We start from the raw sequence: 26,115 nt of genomic DNA, 5'->3' as shown, positions 1-26,115 counted from the left end.
CTCCTTGCTTCTCGGCGTGGCTCTCCGGGCCACCGTCAGGGACATCCATCTTACTGAGTTTGGCTTCTTTACCAGGGACAGACCTATACGTGTGCACGTCAGTTTGTGTATAAATAATGCATGCTAAAATTGTACAACCGGAACAACTGAAAAAGTCATTCAGCACTTTTCACAGACGATCTGGTGTGCCTGCCTGCCAGCGTGCGTGCTGGCGGGCGGGCCGGCTCCATGCTTTATTTTTTGATTTTCACGTTTTCATGTTTTCCATCTGACATGAGTGAGTGGTGTGTGTATTGAAACACCCAGACGCTGGCCTTCCTCGCCTCAAAGGGGAAAATGTCTAGGATTCATTCCCCTTCCCCACTGGCCTTTGAGAGTCGTTGAGGCCCATCCTATGGAAGGACAGATTGGGCCTCCATGGAACAGCTTCATAGAAAAAGAAGTTAGGAAGTCATCTTTGATTTCTACAATGACAAATTCAAAAAGTTAAAATCCCCCAATCAGGGCCGGGTGAGGTGGCTCATGGCTGTAATCCTAGCACTGTGGGAGGCCGAGGCGGGTGAATTGCTCGAGGTCAGGAGTTCGAAGTTAAGCCTCAACAAGAGCAAGACCCGATCTCTACTAAATAAAAAATAGAAAGAAATTATCTGGCCAACTAAAACATACATGCAGAAAAAAATTAGCCGGGCATGGTGGTGCATGCCTGTAGTCCCAGGTACTCAGGAGGCTGAGGCAGAAGGATTTCTCGAGCCCAAAAGTTTGAGGTTGCCGTGAGCTAGGCTGATGCCATGGCACTCTAGTCTGGGCAACACACTGAGACTCTGTCTAAAGAAAAAAAAAAAAAGGAAAGAAAGCTTGGCCACCTTCCTCTAGGATTTGAGTCCTTGGGGAGGGGGAGAGGTCTGCAGCACAGTGAGTCACGAGAAGTGTCTATTTTAACTAAGCACTCAGTTTCATCTCTTTCTACACAACTTTCTGATTGTTTATAAATGTTTATACTAATCAGCTGGGAGTGGGGGGAAGAAAAGAAACAATATCCTGTGGTGGGAACCCACTAGAATAGCACTTTTTTATGTAGGGCAACTTTGAGTTGAAAGAAAGATCAGAGAAGCATTTTTTTTTTTTTTTGAGCAACACAGTAAATGCCTCACACTAGCGTCTGGAATTTTTACTTTTTCTTAAATTTCAAAAAGATCTGAAAAATCAAGATAAAGGCCTCCTCTGTCTTTGTATCCACCAAACCAAATAAAATAGCACCCCACACAGGAGAGCTTTAAGCAGCTTAAAGAGATACTGAAAAGACAGCGGCAGTCAGAGACAGAGCCAAGGCGGGCGAGTGGGAACAGGGGCGGGGTAGGACGCAGAAGGGAAAGAAATGCTGTTTTCTCTCCAGGTTTCATGCAGACCTGTGGCTTCACCAGGGCCGCTCAGGCTGTTTCACTAAAGCAAGTATTTCCCGGTGTCTCTGCGGCTCTTTAAAGTGGAGACGCCCCTTGCGAGCTCAGTCGCCTGAAAGAGAGGGATCGACACTCAAGGCCACAGGTGAAAGCACCTGCGCATCGCCTTCCGATTGAAACTCGGCAGTGGCGCCAGCAACGTCGCCCTGGTGAAACTTCTCCATGCAGCCAAGTGACCGGGTGGCTTGAATTCCACGCGCTTGACTCCCGCTAGTCTGTCACTACGTTCCGCCTCAGTCTCTTCCAGTGGCTCGGTGCCTGCGCCGTCCCTGAGGCCAGAAAACGTCCTGCAGTCCGCGCTGGCCCGGTTCCGGCTGGAGCTGGGCCTTAGGAGCCCCCGGCGGGCAGCAGCCACGCGCCCCCAGCCCTGCCCCCGGCGCGCGAGCCCCGCTCACCCGAGAAGTTGTCGAAGGCCGTGGGGATGTATTCGGTGGGGTAGCCGTTGGTGGTGTAGCTCACCACCAGGCTCGTCTTGCCCACAGCGCCGTCGCCGACCAGCACACACTTGACGCCGCGCCCCTCGGCGCCGCCCGCGCGCCCCCTGCCCCCCGGGTCCCCGGTCCCGCCCCCCCCCCCGCGTCCCCCGCGCTCCTGGCGCGGCGGCACGGGAGGCGCCTCGCAGCGGCCTGGGAACGCGGGGTTCCCCTGCTGCGGGGGCATCGGTCCGCGCGCGCCCACGTGCAGGAGCGAGTGAGCGGGGCCCTGCCCGACCGCCCCTCCGCCACCGAGGGCTGCGGGGGGGAGGAGCTGTCACCGATCGCCGCGGGCGCGTCCCCCGCCCCCGTAGGCCGCCGTTCCAGGCCGCACGCCTTGCAGACAAAGGTGGCCGGGGAGGGTCGCGCCTCCGCGTTGCAGCGGCGCCAGCCGGCTCTGCCCCGCGCGACGGGAGGACCGCGGCGCGAGCGCTCTGTCTCCGCCCGGCTTCCCAGCGACACAACGTGTGGGGGGGCGGGCGGGCGGGGAGGGGAAAGAGGCGGGTCCGGCCGGGCGGATCGGCCCGCAGCGAGGCCAAGCGCCACCGGTGAGCGCGCCTCGGCCTTGCACCCGCTCCCGAGGCGGCGCGGCCGGGCAGGCGGGGCTGCGGACAAGGGCTCCAGGGGACCTGGAACGCACGTTCTGGCCGGCTTCCTCCCCAGCTCCGGAGACGGCGACCACAGCTCGACTGGCCGCGCGGTTGCGCTCTCTGGCGCCCATGGAGCCGGGAAACCCGAGCTGCTTCCTTTCCCCTCGGTGCGGCCGCCCGCCCGCCACGGCGCTCCACCCAAGGGGGACAGTGAAGTGTCCTGGCGGCACGTCCTGTAAATGAGACTGAATTAACAACTTTTTTTTTTTTTTAAGTCTACTGCTGGTCGTGTGATTTTTTTTTTTTTTTCATATTAAAGCAAAAGCGTGCCAGCCCCATTGTTAATGCTCATTGGACTTTTCCTTTTGGGATACCATACACCTCTATGTGTGGATGGCCCAGCAGATTTCCTTATGGCCCCCATTCCTTCATTTACTTAAATGTAATATGGAGACATTAATATTACCTGAAAAAAATATTCCGTTTATCTTTGACTCCTTTCTCTCTCTGCCTTCCTCCTACAGGTAGCCAACAGTCCATTCAAAAAATGAGATGTCTTTTCTAGGCCTAGACAGAATACAAAGACTGCTGGGGATTTACACTGTGGTGTGAGGAAAGCCACATACTATTAATACGGATGCAATACTATTACTAGTAGCAGTAAAAATAACAATAGGTAATAAATATTGAGCTTTTATAATGTGCCAGACACTGCTGTAAGCCCTCTGCATGAACTAATTCCTTTAATCATAGCATTCCTTATACCCATTTTACAGATGAGAACACCTGAGGCACTGAGATATGAAGTAATGTATTCGGATTCCATAAGCTAGTAAGTGGGAGTGCCAGGATCTAAACCCAAGGAGTCTAGCTCCACAGCCTGAGCTTCTAACCAAGATCTTGAAGGCAAAAATAAGCCGTTGTGGTAAAGTCAGACTTGGAAGTACTTCTGTAGCTGGAATGCAGAGATGGATTTATCAAGAAGCTAGAAGCTTGAATCCAGGGCCCCTGACTTACAGAAAGCATCTTCCAATGCCCTGGGAGACCCAGCAATGTGAGTACATGGTAATATATTTCTGTAAATTTTGCAAACAGATATATTTTAAGCACCACAAGTTAAGTGCACAGTGCCTTTTTAGAGGGTAACTCTACCCTCACATGGAGGAGCTTTCGAGTAAACACATCCATTTCGGGGATGAAGCCAAGGAAAATGAATTTGGGGAGACATTTTGTTTGGGTTAATACGATATAGAGCCAGGATGAGGGTGAGGTAAGGGAAGTGTCCAGGGTGCAAATTTTCAGGGCACTCTTGCTCTCAGGATGAATGTTGCACTGCGTGAATCTGAGCTCCCTTAAGTTTTGAGCTGCAGGTGCCTGGCTCGCCTCGCCCTCTCCCTGGCCTTGCTGGGCTCCGTCTATGTGGTTTACAGTTCTGTGCAGCTGTGTCATTGCTAGCCATCCAGATACAGGAATGGCTCCCAGTGACACACCTGCTGCCCTCTCTGAGAGCCGCACTGGCGTCTACCTGAACTGCCCTACCCTCCCCAGCCATGGGACGGTTCCAATAGCAAAGGACTAGCAGAGTTTTAGAGGAACAGAGCCGGAAGCTAGTCTGTGACAATTCTTTTCATCATAAAACACATAGCATTGTTAGAGAAGGCTTGGCTTTCTCAACTAAATCTGTTTAAAAGGGAAATTCTCTCCTGCAAGGAATATGCCTGTACTCTAAGTGCAGCAGATGCAATTATAAATGCACCATACATTTTTGGAGGGGCTCACATGAAATAGAATTGATCTGAATTCTTCCTGTTTGTAAGGACATAAACCTGTCATAGCACCACAAAGAGAAAGTTCACCTGTGTACGAAATATCTTTCTACTCTTCCTACAGAAAATATGTTATAAAACTGAAGAAGTGATAAAAGGGTATACAACAGAAAAATGGAGGCAAAAATAGTATTACAGAGGTGTTTCAAACAGTTCATTAAAACATTTTTCTTATGGATTTTGTTGAAGTTTATGTCATTAGCCTAATTTTAAAATTTATAACTTGTGATGCATTTCTCACTGAAATAAATATTTATTTTTGCACCTAATTTTTTTTTTTTTTTGAGACAGAGTCTTGCTCTGTTGCCCAGGCTACAGTGCCGTGGCATTAACCCAGCTCACAGTAACCTGGGCTCCTGGGCTCACTCCTGGGCTCAAGGAATCCTTCAGCCTTAGCCTCCCAAGCAGGTGGGCCTGCAGGCATGCACCACCATGTCCCGCTAATTTTTTCTGTATATTTTTAGTTGTCCAGCTAATTTCTATTTTTAGTAGAGACCAGGTCTCACTCTTGCTCAGTCTGGTCTCAAACTCCTGACCTTAAGCTGTCCTCCCACCTCGGCCTCCCAGAATGCTAGGATTATAGGCTTGAGCCACCACACCTGGCCACTTTTGTATCTTTTGACATATTTAAGAAATGTGTTAAAATACATGATTAATTGCTTGATATATTCCTCACCAGGGTGTCATTTCCATCACCAAATTCAATATAAAGCTGTTTTTCCTACTATTTATAACTTTTTACTATTTATCCATCTTCCATAACTGAGTAACAGCAGAGAATCAAATCAGAAGAGCATGGTTTCTGGATCTTTCATATACCCATGTGTGTTCATTCTTTAAGCTATAACCCTCTGTCTTGGACACATTACTCTTGTTTCTTTACTTCAGCGGTGCTCCAGTTTTCTAATATCCTATAAGAGGTCATCAGTTAGAAAATTATTTTTCTTAAACTGCAGATTCTAAGGTGGAGTGTCCATTGCCAACATGGCCTCACTACTCTGCAAATTCCCTTCTCTGTGTGGTTCTGGGCTAAAGTTGTCCAACGAGATGGGAAGTAGTGGAGGGTCCTGTTGTCAAACACTATAATGGACACTGCAGAGGTGCCAGCATGTCCTCACCTGCCTCCCGCATCTGCCTGCGGGCTCTGCTGGCTCAGAGCAGCCCCCAGCCCTTGTTCGGTCACTGGGCCCACTGAAGCTGCAGCTCCCACGCCCTGTGCCTCAAGCTCCCCTTTGGCGGATGGCTGGCAGCCACACCTATGTCACTTACTGGCTTTTCTCCAAGCTCCAGCTGGTACCCTGCACAAGGGCTTCAGTTGGATGGGATTAGGCACGGATTCCCTCTGAACTTCCCTCTGAACTTTCCCCAGCGACTCCTGAACTCATGGAAACTCTCCTTCCTTATCCCTGTGCCTGGGAGTTGCTCTGATTTCCTGACTGAGCCCTAACTGATCCTTTTTTTCCCCTGAGGGTGTGATCCTAGGGGGAAAAAAGACAAGGAAAATAGCTGACATTTTTCACTAGAGAAGATGGGAAAATCATGTCACCAAACCACCAGCTGGGCTACCAGTGGGTCCTTGGCAGTAATCACAAACATCAGCTAGTGTCATGGTAAGGGCCCAGGGCACATTGTTTGATGTGCTCATATTGGTTTCCCTGCCTCCAGATGTCCCTTTGTCACTTGCCATCACCTTGTTGGTAACTAGGATGAATACATTAAGAGCTTCCATTGGCATCATGAAATTTTAAGATGTGAAAATTAATCACTAACTTTGATTGTAAAAAAATTTTCTGAAAATGAAATGTTTCTATTGCTTTTACTAGTCAGATTAGGTTACGCTGTGCTGCAGTAATGAATAAAATCTCCATGTCTAAAACATAAGAGCCGATTGGTTGGTCATGCAAATCCACAGCAGATCAAGTGGCTTTCTAAGGCAGCTCCCTTCCAAGTGGTGACTCAAGGATCCCATCTGTTTGCATCTTGTAACTGTGCCACCTGGGACATATGGTGTACACACGCATTTCTCCGTGTGCACCTGTACATTTCTATACATGAACACATGCGTCTCTATGTGTGTATCCATGCATTTCTGTCAGTGAATACATGCATTTCTGTGTGTGTACAGACATGTGCAACAGCAATTTTACAGGAACCCAAAACTGAAAACCATCTAAATGTCTACAACAGCAAAATGGATTAGTTAGTTTGGGAATATATATTATTCAATGAAGAAAATGAGCAACAAGAGTGAATCTCCCAACTAAATGAGGAGTGAAAGAAGGCACACACAGAATATAAACTGTCTACGTTGATAGCTTAGAAATGGAAAAAACAAAGTTTAGAAATAGAAAAAATTAAGCAGTGTTAAATGGCAGAGGGAGAATAATTGTTGCATTCTGCAAGGAAAGGGGCCATGGGGAGCTTCTGATGTTCAGGTGATGTTCTATTTCTTTTATTGTGTTTTATTGTATTGCATTGTATTTATTTTATTTTTTGAGACAGGATCTTGCTCTGTGGCTCAGGCTGGTGTACAATGTCATGGTCATAGCTTGTAACCTGAAACTCCTAGGACCAGGTGATCCTCTTGCCTCAGCCTCCCAAGTAGCTAGGACTATAGGCTATGTGCTACCACTCTGGCTATTTTTAAAAAAAATTTTTTGTAGAGACAGGGTCTCATTATGCTGCCCAGGCTGGTCTCAAACTCTTGGCCTTAAGCGATCCTCCTGTCTTGGCCTCCCAAAGCTCTGAGATTACAAGAGTGAGAAACTTTGACCAGCCAGTGTTCTTTTCTTGATCTGAGTGATGATTTCATAGGTGTTCACTTTATAGTAATTAATTATACCATACATTTGTTTTATTCACTTTTATGAATTGCATTATACTTCAAAATTATAATGGCTAAAAATATTCAAACCTATAAATCATACTAAATAGCACTCATGGTCATTGCATTCCAAAGAACTATTTGCTTTAGCCTAGCACAGTGCTAATCACATATTGTACACTTTTAAAACTAAATAACACTCTTATCGTAAAATTTAAATGTGATTCAAGTGACCAAAACTCTATTTATACAAAGCTTTTCCAGGAACACTATCACAAAGTATTGCTGTACATTATTTACATCTCTAATATTTATGTTAAATATGGGTATCACCTTCTACAAAGGCTAATGTATAAGTATTTTAATATTTTTAACTAATTCAACTGCTTCTGCAGAATTATTACAAAAGAGATAAATGGCAATTTCCATGTAGAAGATCCAGGAGAAAAATGAGCACATCGGGGAGAGCCCTTGGAGGGATGGCAGGTAGATTTGCCTAAAGAGGAAAGGCTGGACTCATTGCCAATGTGGAAAAAAGATGCTGCACAAGGCAGGCTGAGCAACGCTGGTGCCACCTTTCCCTCCTCAGTCTTGGCTTCTGTTCCTCTTTAAAATCGCCTGGTCTGGGCATTCCCAGCTGCTGCAGCCCTGCCATTCCCCTTGATGGAAGGCTAACCCGTCGAGCTGCGGCATTCCCTCCCAGCTGGCTAACCCTTCCCGTGGAAGAGTCTCCCTCGCAGGCCTTCCCAGCAACTCATCCTCTTCCAACTTCCCTCCCCAAACACATCACAGAAACTCCTCAGGCCAAAATTTCCAGCTGCCCAAGTTCTCACAGATGGTAAGAACTCTTTAGAAACCCCTCTTAGCTATTGCCAAATTGTTACCTCCCCTAATTTTTCAGCCACCCTGAAGATAAGAACTAGCCATGTAATCATTTCCCAACAGCTAATCACTCTGGCCAGCATTTCTTTCCCTCCAGAAACCACAGCCCTTTCTCTGCTCTAGCTCTTCCCAGCTGAGCATGTGAATGCTTCCACAGTCCTACACTGGGCAGAAGGTGGTGTTTTCATCTATTCCCGTAGTTCTCAAAATTCATCACTGGATTTGCAATAACAGTGTAAGAGTCAGTATGAATGTGTAGAAATCCAAATCTGCCTAAGTCAGTCATAGAGAAGAAATGAGGATCTACTGCACCAGAAGGCCTGTTTTTTTTTCTGTCATATGCATCCCAGAAACAAATGTATTAGAAAGTAAATACTGCTTCTCCACATTGAAATCATGAAAGGAATTTGATTTTAAGAGGATCAGGGGTATAGTCCTTGGCCACATTATTGGATGGATTCATCCAACTCATGAGTTTAGTATGACTATGTGTGAGCAATAGTGATCAGCACGGATGTGCTTAGAGCATCAAGGAGTTTATAGTCCTAGTAAGAGAAAAGATAGCTATAAACTAACTGTAATGCAACACAGCATATGGTGAAGGCAAGGGGATGTGCAATGAAAGTCAGAAGATGCCTAAGAACAGACTCTCAACTGGGAACACAAACAACCTTGCTCTGACACAGTTGAGAAGATTGTTCGCTGCAACCTCCAGGTCCAAAAAGATCCCCTTCCTCCTCATCTTCTGAGAGTTCATAAATCTTCAAAAAATTATAGCCCCACCTATTAAGCTCATGATGTCCTAAGCATTTTACATGCATTGTCATATTTAATCCACACAAAATCTAAACATGTGCCATTATTTCCCCAGTTTTATGGATTGGAAGGTGGCTGCTTAAAGGGATTGAGTTTCCCCTGTTTACCCAGCTAGTGACAGAATCGGACTCAATCCCCAGAACCAGAGGTTTTACCACACTCTGTATGTAGCCTGTCCATCAAACGTCAGCCCTACATAAGACAACAGAACAAAGAAGCTATTTTAAGGATAACAAGTTTTTTTTTTTAAAGCCTTTAGTACCAGTCACAGGATAAAATTACACTGTTGCACCCTTGCTCACTAATTCAGTATGAGGTATACAGCACAGAGGAGTAAGCACTGACCAATAGGGAGAGACATAGGAAACAGGCTCCAAAGTCTTGCAGCATGTATTAATAATAGGAGAAGGGATAAAAATATAAGTGTACATAAATAATAAAAGCTAAGAAGCAAGGAGAAAAAGAGAAAGAGAACCCACAGTAATTTGGAAGTTTTAAAAAGGCTGAGGTGAAATTTGTCCTCTTAGTTATTTTTTATTAAGATATTAAAAGACTTGTAGAGGGAATGTTTTAGGTACCTAAGAAGTAGATTATCTATCATGCCCTATTGAAACATCATTTTATACATGTGCCTGCTAATTTGAAATAATTTTTATCTGTTCATAAAGTTAATCCCATAAACACTGAGTCCCATTGTTAACTTAAGGACTTATTAAATGATCAACTACTTTATGTTTAAAAAGCGTTTTTTTCTAAAATTTCTTTAATTTAGATGTCTTTTTGATCAGGCAAAATATGAAAATTGTAAGTTGCATTAAAAATATTTTATAGGCTGGGCACAGTGGCTCACACTTGTAATCTTAGCACTTTGGGAGGCCAAGGTAGGAGGATCACTTGAGGCCAGGAGTTCAAGACCAGCCTGAGCAAGATTAAGACTCCCATTCCTATACAAAATAGAAAAATTAGCCAGGCATAGGGTGTGTGCACACCAGCTACTGGGGAGGCTGAGGCAGGAGGATCGCTTGATCCCAGGAGTTTGTGATTGCAGTGAGCTATGATGACACCACTGTGCTGTAGCCTGGGTGACAGAGGGAGACCTTGTCTCAAAAAAAGATGTGTATGTATACACACACACACACACACACACACACACACACACACACACACACTCATATATTTTATAGAGTCATGGCCGTCTAAGAGCCCTGTGCACGGTCTTTGCTTAATGCAATCTGAAGGGTACTGCCATCATTCCCCCACAGTGCTCACCAGGCGGGAAAATGCCCCGTCCCTTCTTTGGCACTCACAGCCCTTGGGCGGTGCCCTCGCTGCTGCTCTCTTGGGCTCGGTGGGCACAGAGGGTGAAGAGAGACACTCGGGGTTGCCCATCACTGGTCCCTCCGGGAGGCCAGGAAAGCCCAGGGGAGGTCTCTGCAGCAAGGGCCCCTCGGATTGCAGCACCTACGTGGCCACGCGAGACCTAGACTGAACCCCAGACTTCTGTACCGCCTAAGCCCCTCAGGAAACCGGATCTGGGAACCACTGGTAATAACATTCTTCTGGGCTATTTCTCTCTAGGAATATAGAGAAAGGCTGGTTGCTACTGAGCTCTAGTTTCTGTAAATTTTGAAACTCTGCCCTTTGGGACTTGAGAGTGCAGAGCAAATTCCTGCTGCATGTTCCAGGGAAGCACCTTCAAATTATTCAATCTGAAAGTAACCCAGAAGACGAATATGAACAGCAGGAAGGATTTTATTAAATAAAAATGTCAATTTTCATTTCCTTTTATCCCTATAACCATAGTCTTTAGATAAAAATAAAATGAAATAAAACAAAATAAAATAAAATGCAAGGAAAGACTGCCAGGCAAGAAAGGACACAAGGGCAACCCACTAAAATGAGTGACTTTGCTCTGTTCTGGGGAAGGACATGAAGCCTATCAGCTTGATTTGGCTCACTTCAGGCTGTATCAGTTGAATTCCTTCTGTGTGGCAAGGGGTGTATTTAATGTCTAAAAGGATGGAGGTGCACATAAGGGGGAGAAAGAGGGACAGTACTTATGCCACACATATTTAACATACAGAAAAGCTTTACCTTACCATAGGAGGGAACTTCAAAAACAACACCACTGCATACAAAGTTTCCAGGGTACAAAGTTTCAGTTAGGCAGGAAGAATACATTCTAGAGATCTATCAGACAGCTTAGTGATTACATAGTTAACAATAATGTATCACATACTTAACAATTGCTAATAGAGTAGATCATAAGTGTTTGCACCAAGAAAAAAACAAGTACATGTGGTGATGGAAATGTTAATTAGCTTAATTGTGGTAATCATTTCACCTGTATACATGTATCAAACCATCACACTGTACACCATAAATGCATACAATGTTTTATTTGTCAATTATACCTTAATAAACCTGGATGGGTCAGGGGGAAACAAAGGGAACTTTTTTAAGCCACCAAGGATTTATCCTTTCTTCTCAGAAAGTAAGACCTTTCCATCTAAATAAGGGAATTTGTGTATGAAGAATTGCATTAATTCACTTATTCAACAAATATTTATAAAGCACCCACTACACCTGAGGCCTAGAATAGTTGGGAATACATCAATGAGCACATAAACACAAATCACTTCTTTATGCAGCTGATATTGTAATGCAACTTTTGAAATAACTAAATGATGTAACATATTCAATGATGAGTGAGTGTCATAGAGGAGAAAAAAGCAGGGCATGGGGTCAGGGAAGGCCTCATGAGGGACATATTTGAGCAAAGACTTTGAAGGAAGCAAGGGACCAAGTCCTGTGGGTGTCTAAGTGTTCCAGGCAAACAGACTAGCAAGGGCCTGTCTATGTGTTGAGAAACAGCAAGGAACCCAGTGAATCTAGGAAAAAGTCAGCAAGGGGAAAGCAAGGCAGGAGGATTGCTTTAGCCCAGGAGTTCAAGGCTGCAGTGAACTATGATCTCACCATTGAACACCAGCCTGGATGACAGAGTGAGACCTTGTCTCTACAAAGAAAAGACTGAAAAAAGAAAGAAAGAAATTATTACGTAAGGCCAAATATCAGATTACAGACCAGACACTGGGAAGGAAGAAATGAAAAAGATACCAAATACTCTGCCTATGTTAGTAAGTGCTTACCTACACAGGTACCTAGCCCCTGCCTGCACAGTTCACCACATCTGAATTTGAAACAGTCCTTGTCCAATCTGATATGGCACTGTGGCCACCCGATTTTTAAGGGCACCAGGCCCTGCCTATCTGCCACCTGATTGCCCCATTTGTTTCTGCTGCTGGGGTGGATTTCCAGGAAAGAAAGCACAGCCGCCGTGGTAAGCAAAACAGGCTGGGTAGTCATGCAGGGGCAGTGTGTGTGTGGGGGGGGGGTGGTGTCCTCAGCACACAGCCCTGAAGCAAACAGTCCAGTTTTCTTTGTCTAGCGTACCCTGGAGCAGCTGTTCATCAGGTAAACACCTGTCCCCTCCAAAGTACAGTGGTGAATTTGCCACATGCTATATGTGTCTTGGGGTTGTCACTGCAACCCTCTGAACCTTAGTTTGCTCCTCCAAAAATGGGGTGGTCAGAAGATAAACCTCAAAGCAGTCTTGTAGGGACTAAATGGTATGAGACATGGCAAATGGGTTCCTACAGAAAGGCTGCTGAGCCTGCTCTCATTGTTCACTTGTATTATTTTTCTCTCTCCCTTAGCTGAAAAAACTGCTTCATGCTTCAGTGGTCCATGTCCCTCTATGTTTGGAAAAAACACTTAAGTAAGCAAACCTACTTTTGCTTTTGTAAAGTACATTTCAGATTCCTTATAGCTGGTGTTTGTACTTGACACAGACAGAATGGGGGTCCCCGGCTGCTGGAAGAGAGGACCCAGGCCCATGTACATATCTGGGAAGGTTCTGGTTGGGGTCCGTTCGTTTAACACACATATATTAAGCACCTAATTTGCGTAGTCACTTGTGTAAATCTTTGGAATAATTTAATAAACAAAAGACAAAAATCCCTGGGCCTCAATTATATTTGGGGAGTTAGATGCTCACTGTAGACATCATAAGGTCATGTCCACAGAAGGTGGGCTGTGATTTCCTCAGGGTCTCCTCTAGGTGTGGGTGCACCCACACAAATCTTTACGAGAGTGACACAACCCAGGACCATCAAGAACATTTCATACATGCCGAAAAACGACTGGACAAAATTGAACATCCCCCCCATGACAAAAACTCTCATCAAAAATGACATAGAATAAATGCACCTCAATTCAACAAACACCATGTATGACAAACCCACAGCTAACAACACAGTAAATGGGAAATCATTGTCAGCTTTTCCACTGAGACCTGGAACAAGCCAAGGACAACTACTCTTGCTACTTCTACTCAACATAGTACCAGGTGTCCAACCCAGAGCAATTACAAAAGGAAATAAAAAAGCATCCATAATGAAAACAAACAAGTTACACTGTCTGTTTTCAGACTCTATATCTGTGTATAGAAAACTTTAAAAAAAACTCTACATAAACACTTTTAAACTAATGAGCAAATTCAGTAAATTTGCAGAGGACAAAATCAACATGCAAAAGGGACTACAATTATTATATGCTAAAAATGAATTATCTGAAAAAGAAATCAAGAAAAAAAGCCCATCACAATAGCTAAAAAAAAAACTTAGAAATAATTTTAACCAAAAAAGTGAAACATCCATCCGCATGCTCAAAACTAAAGAACATTGAGATAAGAAATTGAAGAAACAAGGCCGGGCACGGTGGCTCACACCTGTAATCCTAGCACTCTGGGAGGCCGAGGCGGGTGGATTGCTCAAGGTCAGGAGTTCGAGACCAGCCTGAGCAACAGCAAGACCCCGTCTCTACTAAAAATAGAAAGAAATTACCTGGCCAACTAAAATATATATAGAAAAAAAATTAGCTGGGCATGGTGGTGCATGCCTGTAGTCCCAGCTACTCGGGAGGCTGAGGCACTAGGATCGCTTAAGCCCAGGAGTTTGAGGTTGCTGTGAGCTAGGCTGACGCCACCGCACTCACTCTATCCAGGGCAACAAAGCGACACTCTGTCTCAAAAAAAAAAAAAAAAAAGAAAAGAAAAAGAAAAAGAAATTGAAGAAACAATAATAAGTGAAAAGATATCCCTTCATCATCAATTGGCAGAACATTGTTAAAATGTCTATACTACACAAACTAATCTAAAGATTCAATGCAATCTCCATCAAATATGAAGCGATATTCTTCACTGAAACCCCCCCCCAATTTTTTTTTTTTTTTGAGACAGAGTCTTGCTCTGTTGCCTGGACTAAAGTGCCGTGGTGTCAGCCTAGCTCACAGCAACCTCAAACTCCTGGGCTCAAGCAATCCTACTGCCTCAGCCTCCAGAGTAGCTGGGACTACAGGCATGTGCCACCATGCCCGGCTAATTTTGTATATATATATTTTTTAGCGGTCCAGATCATTTCTTTCTATTTTTAGTAGAGATGGGTTCTTGCTCAGACTGGTCTCGAACTACTGACCTAGAGCGATCCTCCTGCCTTGGCCTCCCAGAGTGCTAGGATTACAGGCGTGAGCCACCGTGCCCGGCCAGAAAACACAAAAAAATTTTAAAATTTATATATTACTACAAAAGAATCGGAATAGTATAAGAAATATAGCAAAAACAACAAAGCTTAAGTCATCACACTACTTCACTTTGAAATATGCTATAAAGCTATAGTAACCCAGGCAGTATGGAATTGGCAAAACAACAACAAAACCAAACACATAGGCCAATGGAGAATAGGGAGTCCAGAAATAAATCTGAGCATTTAACACTAGCGGATTTTAGACGAAGGTGACAAGAAAACACAATGGGGAATGAATAGTTTCTTGAAAATGATATCAGAAAAACTGGATATCCACATGCAGAACAATGACACAAGACCCCTATCTCACAGCATATATAAAAAGTAGCTCAAAATGCATTAAAAACTTAGGCCAGGCGCGGTGGCTCACACCTGTAATCCTAGCACTCTGGGAGGCCGAGGCGGGTGGATCACTAAAGGTCAGGAGTTCAAGACCAGCCTGAGCAAGGTAGAGACCCCATCTCTACTAAAAATAGAAAGAAATGATCTGGCCAACTAAAAAATATATATAGAAAAAATTAGCCAGGCATGGTGGCACATGCCTGTAGTCCCAGCTACCCGGGAGGCTGAGGCAGTGGGATCGCTTAAGCCCAGGAGTTTGAGGTTGCTGTGAGCTAGGCTGACGCCACGGCACTCACCCTAGCCCAGGCAACAAAGCAAGATTTTGTCTGAAAAAATAATAATAATAATAAAAAATAAAAAAACTTAAATGTCAGACCTGAAACTCTGAAACTGCTGTAAGAAAACATAAGACGATAAGTTCATAACATTGGTCTGGACAAAAATTTTTTGCATTTAATCTCAAAATCCCAGGCAACAAAAGTAAATATAGACAAATTAGATTACTTCAAACTAAAACATTTCTACACCACGTGAGATGAAATCAACAGAATGATAAGACAACATATACACAGGAGAAAATATTTGTAAATTATACACCTAATAAGGGATTAATATCCAAAATATGAGAAACACAACTATAAAATAAAACTACAGTAACTATCTAAGAAAATGTGCAAAAGATCTAAATAGACATTTCTTAAATGACAGGAGATATACAAATGGCCAAAAAATATTTTTAAAAATTGCCCCACATCAATGATCATCAGAGAAAGACAAATCTAAAGCACACTATCAACTCACTCCTGTTAGAATGACTAGTATTAGTAATACAGAAGACAGTAAGTGTTGGAAAAGATGGACAGAAAAGGGAACACTTGCATGCTGTTGACGTGACTGTAAAGCAGTAAAGGCATTATGTAAAATGGTATGGAGATTATTCAAAAAATTAAAACTGTCATATAATGCAGTAGTCACACTATTATTAGTCCGACAAATGAAACCAGCATATTGAAGAGACATCTGCACTCCCATGTTTATTGTAGCCCTATTCACAATAACCAAGATATGGAATCAACCCTAGTGTCCATCATTAAATTAATGGATAAAGGAAATATGGTCTATAAACAGAATTGAATACTGTTTAGCCATAAAAATAAAAATTCTGTCATTTTCTATCACATGGATGAAACTGCAGGACATCATATTAACTGAAAAGAGCCACATACAGAAATATAAACACCTGATGATCTCACTCTACTGTGGAATCTACATCAGCTTATCTCATTGAATTAGAAAGTAGAATGATATCACTAGAGGCTGAGGTTCTCAGGAGGGAGGGGCATTTGGGGAGATGTCTGTCAAAGGATACAATATACAGTTAGATAAGACAAATAAGTTCATGAGATCTATTGTACAGCCTGGTGACTAAAGTTAATGACATATCATCTTTGAAAAATGCTAAGACAATTGATGTTAATTGTTCTCACCACAAATAACTATGAGTTAATGTATTTACTATTTAGCTAGCATTAAGTATTTGACAATGTACATATTCTTAATAATGTTTTATGTGATAAATACAATTTCATTTGTCAATTTGAAATGAATTAATTTTAAAAATATCATGGTAGGACAGCAGTATTCCAAATACTGTATCTGTGACTATCATAAGCATAGCTAATCTGCATCAAAAATATGTAGATTTTGTGATATTTTCGTCATTGTACTTTTTAGTTACAAGTATAGGAACTCTGATATTTACCAGCATGTATAGGACCCTACACACAACATGGAAGGCGCCAATGTACGTTATGACTTTTACTTTAACTGTGAGTCACCTGAATTTCCTAATGGTGATGGTATGGAAAACACAAAAGTGGCAGGTGGTGCTAACAGTTCCATCTCTGGCCAGTCTGTGAATATAAAAAACAAGACTGCATCCAAAATCACTGAAGGAATGTTTCAAACCCAGACCTGCTAATACCTTTCAGATTTTTCTAGAGAGAATGAACAAGGACTTATCTATAGTTAGGTGACTAAGAATGAAAACAGTGGACTGTGAACTGCTCAAATTAAAATAAAGAAAGAAAAAATGAGAAATTCCCCAAGATTGCAGTATCAATCGGTAAAAGAAAAATCATACCAAATTTTTAAATCCAGAGATACCATTCTAAGTATACACACCCAAAAATAGAAGATTTTGCATAGAACCATAAGTTGTACAATACGTATTTCATTAAAAAAAACTAAATTTAAAATTTATCACTTACCATTAATTGTCTGAAGATTTCCAAGATGTTTAATCTTAGGAAATTTCCAAGTTCTGATGTGTTTCTGCACATACCATTTACAACATGTTATAATCTACTGATATTGAAGCTGTAACTATTCCAACTAACTTAATACTTACCACACTTTGGATTGGGGTCAAATAATATTTTCCTTTAAGAAACAATGACAAATAATGCTAACTGCCTGATTTAACTTTCTGTCTGGTCCATGGACACTGCATCCTTCCTATCTCAATGAGGTAATCATAATGTTTCATTTATACCTTATAAATTATTTCAAACTCTCCAGAAAGAAAGCAATTTCTCACATTAAAAATAATCCAAAATTCTCACCAAAATCTAAAATGTACTGTGGGAAATGACATGGGGTGGGGGAGAACTGTAAGAAATCTGTTAGCCATAACAGAGGAGAAGAACGGAAGGGTTGAGGTGCATGGGTAGCTGGAGATGAACATAAATAGACACCAAAAAACTGGAAATAATTAGGAATGAAAGAAGCAGAATTCCTATTTCTAAATTCAGATAGAATCAACTGTGTAGCCTGGGAAGAGATGTCTTCATTGCCCATGAAGATTCAGTGAAATTTCTACATGTGGATATTGTCTATCTCTTACATGGAACCACAAACTCACTCCACCAAGAACACTTACTGCTATTTATGGAACATCTATTGAACACCTAGTGCTATCTTGTGTTTCTCTACTTACTATAAATGTCAAAATAACCTCCCCAGTTTTACCCAAACAAATTGGCCCAATAAAGTCAACCAACGTAGTTACGTGAATTTTAAAAAGTGAAAGAAATAACAACTAAAGAAAAATGAGCTCAAATAAGATTCTCTAATTAAGAAGAAAAAATGGAGTGTACAAATGAATACAACTTAATTTAATACACTCACTGTGGAATTACTTATATCTTCAAACTATTTTGTAAGCACTATTAAATTTCATAAAAATAATTCTTCTAATCTCTGAGCAGGTCAAATAAAGAATACTTTATGAACTTTGGAACGTGAAAATTACATATTAGGTCCAGCATAAGTAAGCGACAATTAAAAACACAGGATTTTCAGGAGGATGTTTTGAACCAGGAGCCATGATTTTAGAGAAATGAATTCAACACAAAGAATAGAGAATATAATTACTGACAGAATCTTTGGGATTTCTGCTTTGGCAATAAATTATCAATAATTTTCAAATTACCTGTTTTGTTCCAATGTATTTCTTCTCTTCTCAAAACAGGTACACACTCACATAAACACAACTACTTTCTCCATAATCCTTTTACAACTAAAGTTTATCTTTATAGTCATATACTTTTATATTTGATTCCACGTGAATACAAATAAAATATGTATTCATTCTGCAGGCCAGAAGGGTCACATGTTCAAATAAAAATGTAGGATAAAATCATATAGTCATTCATTCAAAAATGTATGGATTTTGAATACAGTCCTACATAATCTTCATTACAACCACCATCATGACACTTTATCTACATAAAGAATAAAAACATAATATATGGAAATAATATTCTTCAAATTCTTTTAAGTTTAAAGCCTATTGGAATAACTCCCTATTGGAATAATTCACTAAAGATGTTTCATTATGTTAGCCTATAGGAATCGTTAACCATCTATCACATACAACTCTGAATAGGGTGGGATAGGTTAAGATTAGGGGCAGGATGACGATTCCTTATATGCACAACCCAAAACACAAACATGATTTTGTTTTATTAAAATCAATTCAGTTCACACATACTCTTTAAAAAAGCATTTCAAAGTCTACATTTACTACCTTAATATTCAATTGGAAAAACATTTCACTTCTAAAATTCAAATTGTTCCTAACTATAACACAGGAATATTACCCAGAACACCTATCTGACATTACTTACAACACTCCTATAAGTCAGTAACAAAAAAAATCTCTCCAGTTAGATTTTCTTCAGGCATCTTGCATTTCAGTGTCCTTCATACTCCCGAATATATGAATGATGCCCCCTAATTTAGAAGGACCTTCCATAGTTTTATTTCAGCCACAATTCACCACACTTTCTCAGAAACACTCAGAATGAAGGTACAGCATCAAGTCATTTGAATTGAATTACAGCATTCAGTCTCCTAAATAATCTAAAATCTTAATGCAAAAAGTGTACTTTGAATGTAATTATAATTCACTATAAAGTTAATCCCCTGCTCCTTTTAGACATAAATATACATAAATTAACTATTTTAATTTTGGGTTGTCCTCTATAATCACATTCTACTTTAGAGTAACATCTGAAAGTATTAGTGCCTTAAGTGCTTTCTATTGTTATTCCTCTGCTGTGTATCTAGATTTGATTTTTGACTAAATATTTTTTAATCGTGGCATCACTAAACTATCTTTTAGTATAAATTCTGCTGTTTCTAATGTGTGTTTTTGAACAAATGTTTTTCTGCATTTATTAGACTCGTGGAATTCTCTCCAACCCAAGTTCTCTAAATTAAGTTTGAGCAAGTGATGAAAGGTTTTATTCCGCTATAAATTCTCTTGGGCACAGTAAGCTCTGTGATAGAAGTAACGGTATTGCACCACTCTTTACAGTTGCAATTTTTTTTCTCAGAATAAATACTCTGGTGAACTCTGAGACTTTTGTTTTCTGAAAGGTGTTATATAGTTGGTATATTTATATCAGTGTTACCCAGTATGACTCTCCGATGTAGAGTAATATGTGACAAGTTACTAAAGGCTTTCCCACAACCTTTATGATTGCATAATTTTGCTTAGGTATGAATTCTCTCATATGTAGTGAGGTAAGGGCATTAGGTAGAGGTTTTCCCAAATTCTTCACATTTGTAAGATTTCTCTTATATGAATTCTCTTATGTTTATAGAGGTTTGAGTACTGGTTAAAGACTCTGCCACATTGTTCATATTCATAGGATTTCTCTCCAGTATTAATTCTCTTATGTTTAGTAAGGTCTGACCATGAGATAAAATCTTTCCCACATGCTTCCTATTTGTGGGGTTTCTCTCCAGTATGAATTCTCTTAAGTGAAGTAAGGACTGAGCACCACTTAAAGGCTTTGCCACACTCTTCATATTTGTAGGGTTTCTTTTCTGTAAGAATTCTCTTATGTTTAGCAAAGTATGAACAAGAGTTAAAACCTTGGCCACATGCTTCACATTTGTAGGGTTTCTCTCCAGTATGAATTCTTTTATGTATACAAAGGTATGTGCATTGGTTAAAGGCTTTGCCACATTCCTCACATTTCTAGGGTTTCTCTCCTATATGAATTCTCTTATGTTTACTAAGGTATGAACAATAGTAAAAAGCTTTGCCACATACCTCACATTTGTAGGGTTTCCCTCCTTTATGAATTCTCTTATGTTTGGTAAGGCACAAACCACAGTTAAAAGCTTTGCCACATTCTTCACATTTATAGGGTTTCTCCGCATTATGAATTGTCTGATGTGTAGTAAGGCGTGACCACCACTTAAAAGCTTGACCACATTCTTCACACTTGTGAGGTTTCTCTCCAGTATGAATTTTCTTAAATTCAGTAATACGTGAACATTGTTTAAAGGCTTCCCCACTTTCTCTACAAAATTTCTCTACAGTATACCTCAATTTATGTCTATGTAGATTTGACAATTTTTCCAAGACTTTCAAACATTTATTACATTAGAATATTTTGGTGTGGGTAGTTGGTGAACATTAGTTAAGTCCATTATAACATCCGTTCTGCTGCTTACACTCACTGACACTTTCACAGTCTTTCATTAAGTTTAAATTTTCTAGGCCATCACTTCCATATCTTCTCAGTAGCATTTTACATATTTCTAAATGTAAACAGGTGAATACATGAAAGCATCTCTGACAAAGAACCAGAGATGAATATTTTAAATAACCGTCTAATGCTGAACGTTACAGAAATTTCAAAATCACAAAGGTGAAAATGATGACTTTGTATCTGGGACTATTTGTATACAAATATTTGGTATACAAAATTGTACTGTCAATACATTCAATTTAATAAAAATAATTCTTATAATGTCAGAACAGGCCAAACAAAAATACTTCATTAAGCTTAGAAAAAAATCATGTATTAATTGTAGCATGAGTAAGAGAGAATTAAAACCAAAGAATATTAAAACCAAAGAATATTCACGCTGAAATTTTGAAACAGGAGCCATAACATTTTAGAGAAATGAATTCAGTGTAAAACAAAATATAGGCTGGGCACAGTGGCTCACGCCTGTAATCCCAGCAATCTGGGAGGCCAAGGTGGGAGGATTGCTTGAGGTCAGGATTTCGAGACCAGACTGAGCAAGAGCGAGACCCCGTCTCTACTAAAAATATAGAAATAAATTAACTGGACAACTAAACATATATATAGAAAAAATGAGCCGGACATGTTGGTCCATGCCTGTAGTCCCAGCTACTCAAGAGGCTGAGGCAGTAGGATTGCTTGAGCCGAAGAGTCTGAGGTTGCTGTGAGCTAGGCTGACGCCACGGCACTCTAGCCCGGGAAACAGAGCAAGACTGTCTCAAAAAAAAAAAAAAAAAAAAAAAAAAAAAAAAACCACACACACACATATATATATGTATATATATGTGTGTGTATATGTATATATATATACTTACAGAATCTTTGAGGTTTCTACTTTCCTAATAAATCGTTTGAAATTACCTATTTCACTCTAAAGTGTTTTTTTCTCAAAAGTAATATGCACACAAAAATAACTACTTTCTCCATAATACTCTTACAACTAAAGTTTTCCTTTAGCATGAGATAATAATCTTTTTCATTGCATGTAAGTAAAAAATAAAAGTATGTATGTGTTTTGTAGGCCAGAGTGGCCACATGTTCAAAGAGAAACATAGCATGACATTTTGCAAATAGTCATTCAGGATTCTGAAATGTGTGGATTTTAATTATACTCCCATAACACTTCATCATAAGCATTATAATGACCCTTAAGCTATATAAAGAATAAAAATATAACCTATAGAAATAATATTCTTAAAATTATTTGCACTTTAAAGCCTACTGGAATAAAATCACTACAGATGTTATTCTACTATGTTCCCCAGGAGTATATTGCTACCATCTGGCACCTACAACCTTGAATAAGATGGGATACGTTAATGTTGGTGGCATGATAATACTTTATTTTTGCACAACAGATGACAAATTAAACAAAATTTTGTTCTATTACAACAAATTAAGTTCACAATACTCTTCTAAAAAGGCATTGCAAGATCTACTATGTTTTATTACCTGAATTACCCTAATACAATTTGCAAAACAATTTACTTCTGAAATTCAAATGGTTTGTAATTATAATGTAGAAGAATATTACTCATCACACCTACTTCTGACATCACTTACAAGGCTCTTAACAAGTCAATCACACAGAGACTCTACAGTTAGACTCTCTACGCATCTTACCTTTCACTGTCCTTAATATTCCTTAGAAAAGTAAGCTAATAATTCTCACCTAATATAAAAACCTTTCATTTTACAAAAACTCTAAGCCATAGCATCAAGTAATTTGCATCAATATTTAGTTTTCAAATATCTAAACTTTTTAATGCAAAACAGGATATTTTCAGGATAGTCGTAACTCACCATAAATCAATCTCTTCCTTTTAAACCTACATACACATAAATTTTCTAACTATTTTAACTTTGAATCATTCTCTATAGCCAACACTCTGCTGTAGAGTAATTTCTGAGTATACTGGTGCCTTAAGTCTTTCTACCAGGAATCCTCTAATGTTTACCTAGACTGGATTTTTGATTAAATACCTTTTCACATTGTGGCATCTGTAAAATATCTTTTAGTATCAACTCTGGTGTTTTCTAAGATGTGTTTTTTGAACAGATGTTCTGCATTTATTACATTTGTAGAGTTCCTCTCCACTCCAAATTGTCTCAACTTAAATAAAATTTGAGCAATTAATGATTTATTCTGGTATAGATTATCCTATGCACAATAAGATCTGTGATACAAGTAAAAGTCTTCCACTACTCTTTAAAGTTGTACTACTCTTCCCAGTATATTCTCATGACACTCTAAAACTTCTACCTTCTAAAAGACACTTTGAAAGTTGTACATTTATATCATTGTTACCCAGCATGACCGTCTGATGTTGAGAAATATGTAACCAGTTAACGTTATTAAAGACTCTCACACTTTGTTTACAATTCTAGGATTCTGCCCATGTATGAATTTTTTGATGTACAGGAAGATAAGAGCACCAGGTAAAGGCTTTGAAACATTCTTTATATTTGTAGGGTTTCTCTCTTGTATGAATTATCGCATCACTAGAAAACCTTAAGCAATATTTAAAGACTTTCCTGCATTCTTCACATTTGTAGAGTTTCTTGTCTATGAATTCTCTTATGTACAGTACGAGATGCGCGCTGGCTAAAGGCTTTGCCACATTCTTCACATTTGTAGGGCTTCTCTCCGGTATGAACTACCTTATGTACCTTTAGCTGAGAGGTATGGCTAAAATCCTTGCCACATTCTTTACATTTGTAGGGTTTCTCTCCAGTATGAATTCTCTTGTGTGCAGTAAGGTATGAATACCAATAAAATGCTTTGCCACACTCTTCACATTTGTAAGGTTTCTCTCCAGTATGAATTTTCTTATGCATAGTAAGATATGAGGACTGGGTAAAGGCTTTGCCACACTGTTCACATTTGTAGGGTTTCTCTCCAGTATGAATTCTTTTATGCACAGTAAGATACGAGAACCGCTTAAAGGCCTTGCCACATTCTTGACATTTGTAGGGTTTCTCTACAGTATGAATTTGTTTATGCATAGTAAGATATGAGCAGTAGAAAAAGGCTTTGCCACATTCTTCACATTTGTAGGGTTTCTCTTTAGTATGAATTCTCTCATGTTTAGTAAGGTATGAGAACTGCTTAAAGTTTTTGCCACATTCTATACATTTGTAGGGTTTCTCTCCAGTATGTATTTTTTTATGAACAGTAAGATATGAGCAGTAGATAAAGGCTTTGCCACATTCTCCACATTTGTAGGGTTTCTCTCCATTATGAATTTTCTGATGCTTAGTAAGATATGAAAACTGGTTAAAGGCTTTGCCACATTCTTGACATTTGTAGGATTTCTGTCCATTATGAATTCTCTTATGCATAGTAAGATATGAGCAGTGGGTAAAGGCTTTGCCACATTGTTCACATTTGTAGGGTTTCTCTCCAGTATGAATTCTCTTGTGTGCAATAAGGTATGAACACCAGTTAAATGCTTTGCCACACTCTTCACATTTGTAAGGTTTCTGTCCAGTATGAATTCTCTTATGAATAGTAAGATATGAGCAGTGGGTAAAGGCTTTGCCACATTCTTCACATTTGTAGGGTTTCTCTCCAGTATGAATTCTCTTATGCATAGTAAGATATGACAACTGGGTAAAGGCTTTGCCACATTGTTCACATTTGTAGGGTTTCTCTCCAGTATGAATTCTCTTGTGCGCAGTAAGGTATGAAAACAAGTTAAATGCTTTGCCACACTCTTCACATTTGTAGGGTTTCTCTACAGTATGAATTCTCTTATGCATAATAAGATTTGACAACTTGGTAAAGGCTTTGCCACATTCTTCACATTTATAGGGTTTCTCTCCAGTATGAATTCTCTTATGCATAGTAAGATATGACAACTGGTTAAAGGCTTTGCCACACTCTACACATTTGTAGGGTTTCTCTCCAGTATGGACTGCCTTATGTGTACTAAGATACGAGAAGTGGTTAAAGGCTTTGCCACATTGTTCACATTTGTAGGGTCTCTCTCCAGTATGAATTCTCTTGTGCGCAGTAAGGTATGAAAACCAGTTAAATGCTTTGCCACACTCTTGACATTTGTAGGGTTTCTCTCCAGTATGAATTCTCTTATGAATAGTAACATGTGACAATTGATTAAAGGCTTTGCCACATTCTTCACATTTGTAGGGTTTCTCTCCAGTATGAATTCTCTTGTGTGCAGAAAGGTATGAGCACCAGTTAAATGCTTTTCCACACTCTTCACATGTGTAGGGTTTCTCTCCAGTATGAATTCTCTTATGCATAGTAAGATATGACAACTGGTTAAAGGCTTTGCCACATTGTTCACATTTGTAGGGTTTGTCTCCAGTATGAATTCTCTTATGCGTAGTAAGATAGGAGAACTCCTTAAACGCTTTTCCACACTCTTCACATGTGTAGGGTTTCTCTCCGGTATGAATTCTCTTATGCCTAGTAAGATGTGCCAACTGATTAAAGGCTTTGCCGCATTCTTCACATTTGTGGGCTGCCTCTCCAGTATGAATTGTGTTATGATTAGAAAGACTTGAGCAAGATTTAAAGACTTTGCCACATTGTGTACATTTGTAAGGTTTCTCACCATCATTAATTTTCTCACGTTCAGTAATATGTGAGCATTGGTTAAAGCCCTCCCCACATTGTTTACTTTTAAGAGGTTTCGCTACAGGATGTCGCATCTTGTATCTATGTATATTTGAGAATTTTTTGAAGACATTCAAACGTTCATTACACTGGAAGATTTTGGTGTGGGTAGTCGGTGAACATCGGTTAAGTCCATTATAACACTGTATCTGTTCCTTACACTGACCCACACTTTCACAATCTCTCATTAAGTTTAAATTCTCAAGGCCACAGCTTCCGTATCTTCTCGGTATCACTTTTTGAAATGAAATATTTATGCTCTGTTCTGGCAAACGGTGTTGGGTGAAATGAGAAGACATAGCTGAAAGAAATTTAAAAAATAACAAATTATTCCACTTGTGTCTTTTTTTCTGAATCAGATTAATATACATTACAAATTCAACATGTAAAATTATACCAAGCACATTAGCAAGATGGCATAATACAATATACAGACCCTAATTCTCTTTTAAATAAATAAATAGAACAAAATTATACTGACAAAATTGCCTTTGTGGGAATTCTAATTGCT

At 40.1% G+C, this 26,115-nt stretch overlaps 1 pseudogene; it reads right to left on the bottom strand.

The window, feature by feature from the left end:
• Positions 1 to 2,207: 2,207 nt before the first annotated feature.
• Positions 2,208 to 26,115, bottom strand: part of LOC123629032 — a 40,373-nt pseudogene continuing 16,465 nt past the window's right edge.

The sequence above is a fragment of the Lemur catta genome, chromosome Y (assembly GCF_020740605.2).
Source record: "Lemur catta isolate mLemCat1 chromosome Y, mLemCat1.pri, whole genome shotgun sequence".
Lineage (NCBI taxonomy): Eukaryota > Metazoa > Chordata > Mammalia > Primates > Lemuridae > Lemur > Lemur catta.
Note: the sequence above shows the minus strand (reverse complement) of the source record. Positions and strands in the feature narration are given on the sequence as shown.